Source organism: Brassica napus, unplaced genomic scaffold (assembly GCF_020379485.1).
Source record: "Brassica napus cultivar Da-Ae unplaced genomic scaffold, Da-Ae ScsIHWf_2428;HRSCAF=3137, whole genome shotgun sequence".
In the NCBI taxonomy this organism is placed as follows: domain Eukaryota; kingdom Viridiplantae; phylum Streptophyta; class Magnoliopsida; order Brassicales; family Brassicaceae; genus Brassica; species Brassica napus.
The window spans coordinates 584,580-594,880 of NW_026015767.1; positions in this window are offsets into that span (position 1 = coordinate 584,580).

Sequence of the window (10,301 nt, forward strand, 5' to 3'; positions counted from 1 at the left end):
ACGGACGTCCTGTGTGTGCTGACGGACACACAGGGACGTCCTGTGTGTGCTGACAGACAGCCACGGACAGCCACGAACATCCTGTGTATGCTGGCAGACACACACAGACACACACAGACAGCCACAGACGTCCTGTGTGTGCTGACGGACAGCCACGGAAAGCCACAGACGTCATGTGTGTGCTGGTGGACACCCACGGACGTCCTGTGTACTGAACAAACAGCCCACGTGGGCCAAAATCACCCAGACAGTCCACAGGAAGGGCCAGCGTGCTGAGTCCAAGGACCAACGTCCTGATATGTGTACTGATCGATAGCAACGGACGTCCTGTGTGTGCTGACGCACACAGACGAACACACATGGACAGCCACGGATGTCCTGTGTGTGCTGGCGGACACCCACAGACGTCCTGTGTGTACTGAACAGACAGCCCAAGTGGGCCATAATCACCCGAACAGTCCACGGGAAGGGTCAACGTGCTGACTCCAAGGACCAACGTGCTGATATGTGTACTGATGGACAACCATGGACTTCCTGAGTGTTCTGATGGACACACACGGACAGCCCCGGACACACACGAACAGCCACGGATGTCCTGTGTGTGCTGACGGACAGCCATGGACAGCCACAGACGTCCTGTGTGTGCTGGCGGACACCCACGGACGTCCTTTGTGTACTGAACAGACAGCCCACGTGGGCCAAAATCACCCAAACAGTCCACAAGAAGGGCCAGCGTGCTAAGTCCAAGGACCAACGTGTTGATATGTATACTGTTGAACAGCCACGGACGTCCTGTGTGTGCTGACGGACACACACGGACACATATGGACAGCCACGGACGTCATGTGTGTTCTGACGGACACACACGGACGTCCTGTGTGTGCTGACAGACACCCACAGACGTCGTTTGTGTGCGGACGGACACACACGGACACACAAGGACAGTCACGGACGTCCTGTGTGTGCTGACAGACAGCCACAGACAGCCCCGGACGTCCTGTGTGTGCTGGCGGACACCCACGGACGTCCTGTGTGTACTGAAATGTAGCCCACTTGGGCCAAAATCACCCAATCTGTCACGCCCCCAATCCTGGAAAGGATTTGTCGGGACGGCCACGGTTCGAGGAAACGTACCAGCCAGTCTTAGGACATCAAGGCAAGCGTTCCAAGGTCGAGAAAGAAGGTTAAGAACATAAGGAAACTTAGACTTAACCTTATATAAGCTAAGAGAAAGCTAGGACGAGTAAGACGGTAACTGGACGAAGTAGACGAGTAGCTCGGCCAGCTCAACGAAGCTAGGTTTAGTTCACTCCAGCTCAGTCCCTACTAAATCAGCTCCATTAGCTGGACTAGTAGCTCACTCAGCTGAGGCAGCTGAGAGTCAGCTCACCTCAGCTAGACGGACTGTTTGGGTTTTAGGCCGATGGTCCGGGTCCGGGTCAGTGGCGGGCTGTGAGGTCCGGCCATGAGGCCATGGGCTGTTGGGTCTTTGGACAAGGCCGTGGGCTAAGTCCAGGAGGCTTGGGCGTGGGTTGGGCTTATGACCGACCCCAAACCCAATCAGAAAGGGCGATGGGATGCAAGTGGCCGAGGGGGCACAACCCCTGGCCGATGGTGCCCGTTCGATAGCAAGTCGTGCCTGTTCGTGGGGCAAGACTTACCCCCTCGTTTTCTATAAATATGGGGCCTCTCCTGTTGGTTTCATTATCCAATTCCAGAGTAAAATACTTAGAGAAAAACGTAGAGAGAGAGAGAGAGAGAGTCTCGGCCAAGAGATCGGCCAGAAAAGGGCCGGTCGTGGTGGTTTTGTATCTCCGGCAAGGAGAACGGTTTAAGAGAGAGGAGGCCGTGTGGTTATGAATACCCAAGGCAAAGAGAAAGGTCTGGAGAAGGACTCCAAAGCCGTGGTTCAGTCAGATATGTCACGCCCCCAATCTTGAGTAGGATTGTTGGGACGGCCATGGTTCGAGGAAACGTGCAAGCCAGTCCTAGGACATCAAGGCAAGCGTTCCATGGTCGAGAAAGAAGGTTAAGGACATAAGGAAACTTAGACTTAACCTTATACAAGCTAAGAGACAGCTAGGACGAGTAAGACGGTAGCTGGACGAAGTGGACGAGTAGCTCGGCCAGCTCAAGGAAGCTAGGTTCAGTTCACTCCAGCTCAGTCCCTACTAGGTCAGCTCCACTAGCAGGACTACTATCTCACTCAGCTGAGGCAGCTGAGAGTCAGCTCATCTCAGCTAGATGGACTGTCCGGGCTTTAGGCCGATGATCCGGGTCCGGGTCAGTGGCGGGCTGTGAGGTCCGGCCTTGAGACCATGGGCTGTTGGGTCTTAGGACAAGGCCCTGGGCTAAGTCCAGGAGGCTTGGGGCGTGGGATGGGCTTGTGGCCGACCCCAAACCCAATCAGAAAGGGCGAAGGGATGCAAGTGGCCGAAAGGGGACAAACCCTTGGCCGATGGTGCCCATTTGCTAGCAAGTCATGCCTGTTCGTGGGGCAAGACTTACCCCCTCATTTTCTATAAATATGGGGGCTCTCTGGTCGATTTCATTATCGAATTCCAGAGTAAAATACTCAGAGAAACCGTAGAGAGAAAGAAAGAGAGAAAGAGAGAGTTCCGGCCAAGAGAAAGGCCGATTGTGGTGGTGTTGTGTTCCGGCGACTCTGATCGTTTGAGAACTAACTCCGGTCAAGAATGGGAGATCAAGACAAGGAGAAGAGCATGGAGAACCCAGACGTGGTTCACAAGGAACTAAGGATGGTTCTGGTCTAGCCAAGGAGCCGTGAAGGCTCGGTCAGTGAGAGGCTGTGTAACGTGTGGTTAGATGATACTAGGGATGAACTAGTGATTGTCTATGAGACTGTTAAGAAGTTGTGTATTGAATCTCATGTGTCTAAGTAATACAAAGTTTATACATTGTTATTCCGCTGTGCAATCTGTTCCTTTGTTTATGAACCTCATATTCGAATATGACTTAGCAAATAAAAGACTTAAAATGGATCAAACAAGCAAAGAAATTAATAAGTAAGCATTCGTATCCAGTTGGGTCAAGAGACCAGGAACGGATCTTACAAGTTGGTATCAGAGCCAGGTTGATTCTAGGATAGTTGGGTTATGTAGTCCACACACACACGCAGCCAGCTCATTAGGTCTCACAGTGAGGTTTGATTGCTTAGTCTAGGGATTGTTTTGTTCTGTTTATGTTAGTGTGTTTTGTACTAACATTGTCTGAATCCTTAGGCTGGAAAAAGCAATTTGGGAAAGTCCCGAAGAAGTAAGAGAATGGCCGGTCAGTCTAGCCAAGTGGCCGTGGATGGAACTAATCTGTCCGGTTTGCAAACCGATCCGGCCGCGGCTAACGCTGAAAATGTGTTGCCAACTGATCAGGCTAATCTTACGGGGACGCAACAGGATGGTCAGGAACATCAGGAGAGTGATGAGGAACTGGAATCCTCGAACGCTAACCGTGATGGTGGCCAGCGTGAGAAAGTGGCCGATGGTACGGCCAATGTAACCACAACACTGTCCAAAGAGGACTTGTTAGAGGCCATGAAGGTAATGGGGACTCAGGTGGCGGCTATGGCCCAATTGTTCACGCCATTAGTGAACTCCTCAGTTGGCCAAGCTACGCATGTGGCTACAACCGCCCCCAACACCAATGGTCCAGTTGTGGAAACGGTCGAGGTGATCGAGATTGATCCACCAGAAAGGACCGGGAAAAAGGTGGACTATCTGAGTTTGCTTCAGCACATCTCCCGTCTAGGGACGAAACATTTCTCAGGAAGCACCGATCCTATTGAGGCAGACGAGTGGAGGAGTAGGCTAGTCCGAAACTTCAGCTCAAATCGTTGTCCCGAGGATTACAAGAGAGACATTGCGGTTCACTTCCTGGAAGGGGACGTGCATAATTGGTGGCTGGCTGTGAACAAGCGCACCAATGGAAGTCTCCAGAGTTTTGCGGATTTCGAAGATGAATTCAACCGCAAATACTTTCCTGCAGAGGCTTGGGACCGTCTGGAAGGTAGATTCCTAAACCTTACCCGAGGCCGCAGGGCCGTACGTGAGTACGAAGAGGAGTTCAACCGGCTCCGATGTTTTGTTGGAAGGGAACTTGAAGACGAGACAGTCCAGGTTCGTCGGTTCATTCGAGGCTTAAGGCCGGAGCTGAGAACTCACTGTTCGATCCGCACCTTCAGCACCGTCGGAGAGCTGGTTGAACGTGTAGCTCTTTTGGAGTCTAACTTGGCCGAGGAAGCCAAGCTTAAGACAAAGTCGCAGTCTATCCTGACGGGTAAGACTAACGACCGAAAGAGGAAGTGGGACCAGGTTGACGGAGGCAAGGCCTCTAGTGGACGACCTGAATGTCCCAAGTGTGGTAAGAACCATCCAGGTGAATGCTGGAAAGCCATGGGAGCTTGTGTGAGATGTGGCAGCTTGGATCATTCCATCTGAGATTGCACTCGACCAAGCCGGACTCAGGGCCAATCCAGTGGCAGCGGCTCTCGGACTTGTTTTCATTGCAGCCAAAGCCGACACTTCCAAAGTGAATGTCCTAAGCGGCAAGGATGACAAGGGAAGGGTCGTGGAGACACAGGAAAGTCGACCCAGAGCAGGCCGACCACAACACCAAGGGTGTATGACCTGTCCCGTGACGACGGTGCTTCTGGATCATTTGATTCGATCTCTAGGACCCTCATGATTGGTGGTGTTGAAACCCACGTGCTTTTCGACACAGGGGCTACACATAGTTTTGTGAGTCCGGAACTGGTCGGAAAGGGTCTGTTCTGCCTCTGTTCTGGGGATAATTCGAGACTAGTGAGGGCGGCCGGTGGGCAAATCATGCACTCATTAGGGCTCATGACTAATATCCCGGTAATGATCCAGGAGAAAAATCTGCCTGTAGATCTGATTTTGTTGAGCCTACAGAATCACGATGTGATCCTAGGCATGGATTGGTTGGGAAAGTATCGGGCCACTCTCGACTGCCACAGAGGATGTGTACGGTTGGAGACTGGACCTCACCTGATCCAGTACCAAAGTCTGAATATGAGTCCGGCTCTGGATAGAGTAGTGGTGTCAGCAATCCGAGCAGAACGGATGCTTAGACGGGGTTGTGAAGCATATTTGACCACAATTACCACTATGGAGCACGGCAGGTCTGATGATCAGAAAGATCTAACTGAGGACCCGTTGGTGTCTGAGTTCCCAGATGTGTTCCGTTCACTACAGGGTGTCCCCCCTGATAGGTCGGATCCATTTACGATTGAACTAGAACCAGGGACAGCTCCGCTGTCCAAGAGTCCGTACCGAATGGCTCCGGCCGAGATGGCCGAGCTAAAGAAGCAATTAGAAGAATTGCTGGACAAGGGGTTCATACGTCCAAGTAGCTCTCCTTGGGGTGCACCAGTCCTCTTTGTGAAAAAGAAGGATGGTAGCATGCGTCTGTGTATTGACTATCGAGGGTTGAACAGGGTTACTGTGAAGAACAAGTACCTGTTGCCCAGAATAGATGAGTTGTTAGATCAACTCAAAGGAGCCAAGTGGTTTTCTAAGATTGATTTGGCCTCAGGGTATCATCAGATCCCTATAGAGCCAAATGATATTAGAAAGACAGCATTCCGGACCAGGTACGACCACTACGAGTTTGTGGTTATGCCATTCGGTCTGACCAATGCGCCTGCTGCATTCATGAAAATGATGAACAGCGTGTTCCGAGATTTCCTGGACGAATCAGTGATCATCTTCATTGATGATATCCTGATTTACTCCAAGGATGAGGAATCTAATCGGAAACACCTGAGAGCCGTGCTGGAACGATTACGGGAACACAAGCTCTATGCAAAACTCAGTAAATGCAGTTTTTGGCAGAAGAGCATTGGGTTTCTCGGCCACATTGTGTCCGGTGAGGGCGTCTCGGTGGATACAGAGAAGATCAGGGCAATCAAGGATTGGCCTCGACCATGCAGTGCCACGGAAGTCAGAAGCTTCCTAGGTCTGGCAGGTTATTATAGAAAGTTTGTGAAAGGATTCGCAAGCTTGGCTCAGCCTATGACACGGTTGACCGGGAAGGACGTTAAGTTCACATGGTCTGCGGAGTGTGGGAAATGTTTTTCCGCGCTTAAGGACATGCTGACTAGCGCACCCATTCTGGTTCTTCCAGAGGCTGACCAACCCTATGTGGTTTATACGGACGCGTCCATAACAGGACTAGGTTGCGTATTAACCCAGCATGGGAAGGTCATCGCCTATGCGTCAAGGCAGTTGAGAAAATATGAGAGAAACTACCCCACCCATGACCTTGAAATGGCTGCGGTAGTGTTCGCCTTAAAGATTTGGCGATCATACTTGTATGGTGCCAAGGTTCAGATACTTACGGACCATAAGAGTCTTAAGTATATATTCACCCAGCCTGAGTTAAACTTAAGGCAGAGAAGGTGGATGGAATTTGTAGCTGATTACGAATTTGGATATCACCTATCATCCGGGAAAGGCTAATCTGGTCGTAGATGCCTTGAGCCGGAGAAGGGCCGACGTATCAGCCGAACGAGAAGCGGACGACCTGGACGGTACGGTACGTGCCCTACGGTTGAACGCATCGACCAAAGAGTCTGAACCACTCGGATTAGAGGCGGTCAATCAGGCCGACCTGCTTACCCGCATTCGGTTGGCTCAAGGTCAGGACGAGAACCTAAACAAGGTTGCTCAGAATGATAGGACGGAGTACCAAACTGCAAAGGATGGTACCATCCTAGTAAACGGTCGGATCAGTGTTCCTAATGATAGGAGTCTAAAGGAAGAGATTATGAGGGAGGCTCATAAATCCAGATTCTCGGTTCATCCTGGTGCGACCAAGATGTATCAGAACCTTAAGAAGTTCTATCATTGGATCCGTATGAAGGCCGATGTCGTGGAATGGGTGGCCAAGTGTTCCACTTGCCAACTCATCAAAGCAGAACATCAAGTGCCTAGTGGGTTATTACAAAGCTTGCCTATTCCAGAATGGAAATGGGATCACATCACAATGGACTTTGTGACTGGGTTCCCTACCACGAGGAATAAGAAAGATGCGGTTTGGGTTGTGGTTGATCGCCTAACCAAATCAGCACACTTCCTGGCTATCAAAAAGTCGGATGGGGTAGATCAGATTGTACGTAAGTACATTGATGAGATCGTCCGACTACATGGTGTGCCGGCAAGCATAGTATCAGATAGGGATTCAAGGTTCACATCTTACTTCTGGAAGGCTTTCCAAAAAGCTTTAGGAACAAGAGTAAACATGAGTACAGCCTATCACCCACAGACGGATGGACAGTCTGAACGTACGATCCAGACATTGGAAGATATGTTGCGAGCATGTGTTCTAGACTGGGGTGATTCCTGGGAGAAACATCTACGTCTGGTAGAATTTGTTTACAACAATAGCTTCCAGAGTAGTATTGGCATGTCGCCATACGAAGCTCTGTATGGGCGTCCATGTAGGACAACCTTATGCTGGACCCAAGTTGGGGAACACAGCATGATTGGTCCGGAGATTGTCGAAGAGACAACCGAAAAGATCAAGTTCTTGAGGGACAAGATGAGACAGGCACAAGACCGCCAAAAGAACTATGCAGATCGAAGAAGGAAAGATCTCGAGTTCCAAGTAGGTGACTTGGTGTATCTCAAAATGATTACCTTCAAAGGACGAGTCCGGATCTCCGGAAGATGGAAGTTAGATCCAAGATACTTGGGGCCATTCAAGGACATTGAAAGAGTTGGGATGGTGGCCTATAAGTTGGACTTGCCGGCCAAGATAGACGCATTCCATAATGTGTTCCACGTCTCCCAACTTCGGAAATGTTTGACGGACCAAGACATCGCTCTTCCTGCCATTCCAGACGATCTTGGTAAGAACCTAACCTTGGAAACAAGACCAGTTCGAATCATAGATAGGATGGAAAAAGCAACAAGGAAGAAGACGGTCCAGATGGTCAAGGTCGTCTGGTACTGTAATGGTCAAGATATATTCACTTGGGAAACCGAAGCTAGAATGAAAGCAGAGTACCCAGAGTGGTTGGATCAGTTTGTTTCCGAGGAAGCATTCGATTCGGATTCGGATTCGAGGACGAATCCATCCCAAGGGGGGGAGACTTGTCACGCCCTCAATCCTGAGTAGGATTGTTGGGACGGCCATGGTTCGAGGAAACGTGCAAGCCAGTCCTAGGACATCAAGGCAAGCGTTCCATGGTCGAGAAAGAAGGTTAAGGACATAAGGAAACTTAGACTTAACCTTATACAAGCTAAGAGAGAGCTAGGACGAGTAAGACGGTAGCTGGACGAAGTGGTCGAGTAGCTCGGCCAGCTCAAGGAAGCTAGGTTCAGTTCACTCCAGCTCAGTCCCTACTAGGTCAGCTCCACTAGCTGGACTACTAGCTCACTCAGCTGAGGCAGCTGAGAGTCAGCTCATCTCAGCTAGACAGACTGTCCGGGCTTTAGGCCGATGGTCCGGGTCCGGGTTAGTGGCGGGCTGTGAGGTCCGGCCATGAGGCCATGGGCTGTTGGGTCTTAGGACAAGGCCATGGGCTAAGTCCAGGAGGCTTGGGGCGTGGATTGGAGAGAGAGAGAGAGTCTCGGCCAAGATATCGGCCGGAAAAGGGCCGGTCGTGGTGGTTTTGTATCTCCGGCAAGGAGAACGGTTTAAGAGAGAGGAGGCCGTGTGGTTATGAATACCCAAGGCATAGAGAAAGGTCTGGAGAAGGACTCCAAAGCCGTGGTTCAGTCAGATAGGGTCAGTGGGTAACCACCAACTCATCGGCTAAGACAATCGGACAGTCCGAACCGGTCTAGCCATGGGCGTTTGGATTGTGTCCTATTCTTCTCATTCTTTTCATCCAATTCTTCTTCAACTCCTTCTGTACATTGGCTTGGCCTTGTCGATGTGTGGGGATTGGTTATAACCGTGGTTCTGGTAGAGTAATGCGGTCGTGGTCCATAACCGACGAGTTAGGCGCGCACATGGTCTAAACCGGCCTCAGGTGATCCGATTGGATAGGGGCGGTTCTGTTCTGTTCTGAACGGTTACAACCATTCCCTGAGAAGTCACAATGGTTCATGGCTTGGGTAGGTTAAGGCGTGATACTTTGGCCACAGGCCGGACACACGCACGGACAAGACAGTCCATACGGACGGTTAGGTCGAACGGTTGGAGCATCTGAATGGGTGCGAGATGCCAAGGGTCATGAGTTGCCAAGAGGCACGAGTGTCCAAAGGTTACTAATTCCCAAAGGGTGTGAGTTCCAAACGGTGCCATTGGTTCAAGGTTTAGGCCGAACCAAGTGGACAGTCCGCGGCTGCATAGTCGAACGGACGGACGGTTAGTTTAACCGGAGTGTTGCGTAGCAAGGTCTGATCGGTTGCAAGGCAATGCGGTTGGGTCTTGGGCCTTACTCTGTGGTATGGATCCAGGCTTTGGCTCGGATCAGGTAAGAAGGTCCGTGAGACTTTGGGCCGGACTTATAACTGGCCAATCGCACCTATCTCTTAACCAGACGGTTAGACGGGACTATGGATGATCCGACTATGGTTGGATGGTTCTAGTCGCAAAGGCTAAGGAGGATATCTTACAATCAACCTCGGGTTGGTGAGTAGGATAGGCGCCATATGCCTTATGTAGGGCGTAGACCCACATGATGGCAATGGAAGGCCGGTTATATCAGTACATGCTAAGTGGACGATGGCTTATCAAGTCTAGTGGTCGGATCATGTTTCATGACGATGGTTCGATGGCCGAGCACTAGTATGGATAGTCACATTTCTGGAGTAAGAGTATTGGTGTGATGCTTCTTTATATCAACCTTGGTGTTGATAGCTTCGGTATTGGCTAAGAGCCATGACGAAGTGTATGGCTAGTATTATGTGTCGTAGACCATAGGTACTAAGCCTAGGTGTGATTGTTAATGGAAAGCCGTAGATATGATCATGGTTGAGTATGGACGACCTGATGTCTGGATGATGGTTCAAGGTGTCGGAACTAATCTGATTTAGGAATGCATCGGTTGGTATGAACAAGTCATATCTGTTGTCTGGGTTATGTCCCAAGGCCGATCAGGCCAGATGATGACTCATCAGTTCCAAGTCATGTGAGGAAGGTTGGTTGATTGACTTAGGATCTAATGAGCTTTGTCAGTCCATAAGATGGACTTGGTACTATCGCTTATAAGGCAAAAGGATTTTGGATTGTGCATGAGCCGAGAAAGGCCAGATGCAAACCCTTATCCTTTCAAAGACTTCTCAAAGGTTACTTAGGTCTTTGGGGATGGT